Raw genomic sequence first — 4631 nt, forward strand, 5'->3', positions numbered from 1 at the left:
AACAACATTTTCTCAAGTCTTATACAATTTCACTCTCTAATGGATGAATCATATGAAGAGGTTGAAGAAGCAGTGAGTCCCCCAGGTCAATATTTCAACAGTTCAGTGATATGTTCCTATGTTTTTGGCTTTCTTGAAATCGCAATTCCAATTGATGACTCAAAGATCATACCTTTGATTAAAGATGTCTTCCTCCCAATCAACCCACGTTTCTCCTCTATCATGGTTCTTTTCTTTTCCATCCTTTACTTTTTTTATAATTGCATTTTACATTTATTTTGGGAATATATACTTTGTTTTTTTAAAGTATCACATGCTAACATACAAACATTATTGAATGTATATGATCCTCGCTTTCCTTCTTTTAGTACATAAAAAGAATGTCACATATATAATGATAAAAGAATAATAATAATAAAATTCTTCACTTAAGTTAGTGACAAAAGTATAAAAATTGGTGTAATTTTCTTTTTAAATTATTGGAGTAGGCACATTTCAAAATATTTTTGAAAATTGACAAGTCGTGTCAGTTTAGTATGATTGATTTTAAGTGAAGAAGTTGTGCTAACTTGATACGACTTTAGTATATTGTAATATAAACTAAGTTAGGAGTCGTGTCAAACTAGTATGACTTCTTCATAACATCCTATTAAGCCGATAAGACTTGTTCATTTTCGTAAATTTCAACATTTATGAAAAAAAAGTACTTAGTATTTTTGTCTAAATTATCACCACCAATTTCAAATTAGTAATATTATGTTTTTATTTTTGAATTGATTGCTTCACGACAGATAACAAACGAAGATGGTAAAAGGAGATGGAAAAGGGTAGAAGTGAAGCCAGAAGAGCATGTAAAGATTCCCAAATTTCCAGAATTTGAATTATATGATCACTATTTTGATGACTATGTGACAAGGATTATGATTGAAAGAACACCTCAAAACAAACCATTGTGGGAAATTCATATTATTAAGTATCCAACTAGCAATGCTGCAGGCACAGTAATTTTCAAGCTTCATCATGCTCTTGGAGATGGTTACTCCCTCATGGCTGCCCTTCTTTCTTGTCTTCAAAGAATTGATGACCCTTCTCTTCCACTAACTTTTCCTTCAAGAACATCAAGTTCACAGGGTTCAAAGAAAAACATGATTCAAAAGTTGCCTTCTTTTATCTCTTCCTTTTTTTGCTCCATGTCAGATTTTGGATCTAGTTTGGTGAAGACAAGAATGTTTGTAGATGACAAAACACCCATAAGATCTGGATATGAAGGAACTGAGTCTATGCCTTATGCCATGTCAAGCATATCACTATCTCTTGATCATGTCAAAGCAATCAAAACCAAGCTCGGAGTGGTAAGATTAGATTATCCATTAATATGAAAAAAAAGATTTTGTATTCTTTTATATAAGTTTTTATGAAGCCTAAATGTTTTATTTTCTAGAATTAAATATGTTTGTAGTCCCTAAATTTGAACGTGAAATTAGGAATTGTTTTTGTCCCAAACTTTCATACATTTTGGTTCCCAAACTTTAAAAATGAATGAATATAGTCTTTTTAACTTACCACGTTAAACCTTTTTTACTTATTAAACGACATTCCAAATTGGCATTTGAGTTGAAATGTGTCAAACGAAATAAACAACTCAAGTGTCGATCTGAAACGTCGTTTGACACAGTAAAAAAAGTTTAATGCAGTTATGCTAGAATAACTACATTTGTTTATTTTTAATGTTTGAGACTAAACTATATCAAAGTTTGGATACGAACGAATTCCAATTTTACATCAAAATTTAGGAACTAAAAATATATTTAATCCTATTTTTTAATCAATTGAGATGACTTTGGATATGAAATAAGTCGTGTTGGAAAGGAAATACTCACTTCTTCAAACTTGTTTCTTATATGACTACGTGGTTTGATTTTTTTTTGCATGTATGTAGACAATAAATGATGTGATGGTTGGGATGATTTTCTATGGGATTCGATTGTACATGCAAGAGATTGACTACATGGCTAGAAAAGCAAAATCCACTGTTGTGGTAATGCTCAACACAAGAAATGTTAAAGGGTACCAATCGGTGAAGGAGATGCAAAATTCAAAGGTGAAAGGTTTATGGGGGAATAAAATTTCTTTCTTACAAATAACTATTCAAAGCTTAATCAATCAAAAAACGACAACCCTCTTGAGTTTGTTTGGAATGCCAGAAAACTTATAAAGAAAAAGAGACGTTCTTTTAGTGTTTATATGACAGGTTTGCTCTTAGATTTGGAGATGAAGTTAAGAGGCTACGAGGTATGTATATGTAATTTAGGTGGTGTTTAATTTTATAAAAATATTTTGGGTTCTTTTCACTTCTTTTTAATTCATTTTATTAATAACTTTTGTATGGTCAAATTTATAACACAAGTTATCATATATAAGTATTCTTTTTTTTATAAATAATATAATGAATTATTTTAAACTAAAATTAAATTATAAATTTAGATATATTATAAGGTGTGAAGTTGATTTTAATCTTAATTAAGTTTTATATCTTTCATAAATTTGTGTATTTTCAATTAAGATTTTATTAATTTTTCTTAGTTTATTTAGTATTTAAAAAATTTATATTTTTTAATTGAGTTATTTTCATTAATTAGGTGACATGACTATTGTCCGATTATGTTTTTTTAGTTTGTTTGTATGTTTTAAGGAAAATACATTGTAATAATATTGTGATTGTAAAATGATAAGTAATTTTTTATTATTTTTACCGAAAAAGTGTCGGATGATAAGAGATTGTTCGAGTCACCTACATAATGAAAACCGTCCTTTGATCAAGTGACGACAGGAATGTTATCGAAAAGTACGATGATCTTGTTATTAAACATATTTTCAACGAAAATAATAAAAATTACTTGTCATTTTGTAATAATTTCAATATTATTTTATATTAATTACAAAATCTTTTATTTTTAATCACGTGAAGACAAGTAAAAAAATACAGGAAAAAAAATAAAATAATAGTCATATCACTCATTTAATATAAAAGTAAAAATTAAACAACAAAACTCAATTCAAAAAATAAAAATAATACTCAATAAACCAATTAAATTTATTAGAGACTAGATTAAAAAGACCAAAATTTAAATAGGTGTTACATTTTTTTAGAGAGAATGAATTTTTTCTTTAAATAATATATATATATATATATATATATATTGTTCTTCAAAATAATCATAAACTAAAAAAAAAGACATAAAACCTTATTAAAATAATTAGAGGCTAGGTTGAATAACTGCCAATAAAATAAATCAGTTTTATTTCGAAAAAAAAAGGGTTTGTTAAACAAATATAAACTAGTTTATATTCTTTAATTACTTTAGCTATTTAACATAAAAAATCATTGCTTAATTTGTAAAATCTAACCCTAAAACAACCCCATATTGTATGAAGAATCACCCTAAATTGTTAGAATGTAACTTCTCTGCCATATTCTATTCCATTGGTCTAAAATCATGTACAAGTGCACCATCCCATGATAGTGATAAAAGATGTATATAATAACTTTTTCAACAGTTATAATAAGAATTTTATGAGGTATAGTAATTTATAATATTATGACATGTATATTTGCTTTTTGTAAAAGGTTAAAAGACTTCTTTATCTATTCCATCCTTATTGTTGATAAAAGAAAAAATGGTTCTAATTTTTTTATGTTGGTGCCTTAGGCTGTGGCTAAAATCATCTACAACACTCTAGGAAACTCCAGTGTTGTTATATCCAACATTTTTGGGCCAATGGAACAAATGGCTCTAGAAAATCATCCTATAAGTGGTTTATATTTCACTGTGACTGGTGGACCTGAGGTATTTATTGAACTACTCAATTGTTTTTGGAACTTAAATTCATTCACATAAGAAAATGCATCAAAACCACTAACTTTACAGGTTCTTACATGTTTTTGTGTGTTGACAGAATATAGACATAACTATTATGAGCTATGCGAAAGTGTTGAGAATCACCTTCACAACACTAAAGGGATTCATTGATGAACGGAAGTTCAAGGTGTGCATTGAGAAAGCCTTTGATGTGATATCCAAAGCTGCCATGGAGATTTCTCAAACACCAAACAAATAATAATTGAGACAAATATATTTGTGACATTGTCATTGCACAATGAGTCACACATTCAAGTTAAAGCATGTAGCTACTTATTTATTGGACCTTAGTTTTTAAGACATTGAATCTTCCCTTTTCTTTTTATGAAAGTGAAATATGAATGCTAAGGCAATGAAGATATAGAAATCATGTGGAATCATTAAAATGTGGTTGCTCTTACTTTTCAAAATCTTGCCACGTTACATTCACCATTTATTTTGGTGTGGAAATTTTCTATTTATTTTTATAATTAAATTTTATTTTTGTCAAGTCTATGTTGAATAAAATGAAGTTATGAAGGAAAAGTTTACATGCAATAATAATTTGCATACCCAATATTTTATTAATTTCATAATCAAATCAATGGGATGCATGTATAATTCAAATTTCAAAGAATACATTTCATTTAATGAAATGCATTCACTAATATAATAGAGACCAAATATTTTCTATCTCTGGTGAGATGTGTGTAATTGTCATGGCTATAAGGA

The 4631-nt window shown here is 27.9% G+C and overlaps 1 pseudogene; it reads left to right on the forward strand.

Annotated features, from left to right (window-relative positions):
• Nucleotides 1–4330, forward strand: LOC114170616 (annotated as a pseudogene).
• The last annotated feature ends 301 nt before the right edge of the window (nucleotides 4331–4631 follow it).

This window comes from Vigna unguiculata, chromosome 11 (genome assembly GCF_004118075.2).
Source record: "Vigna unguiculata cultivar IT97K-499-35 chromosome 11, ASM411807v1, whole genome shotgun sequence".
Taxonomy (NCBI): Eukaryota; Viridiplantae; Streptophyta; class Magnoliopsida; order Fabales; family Fabaceae; genus Vigna; species Vigna unguiculata.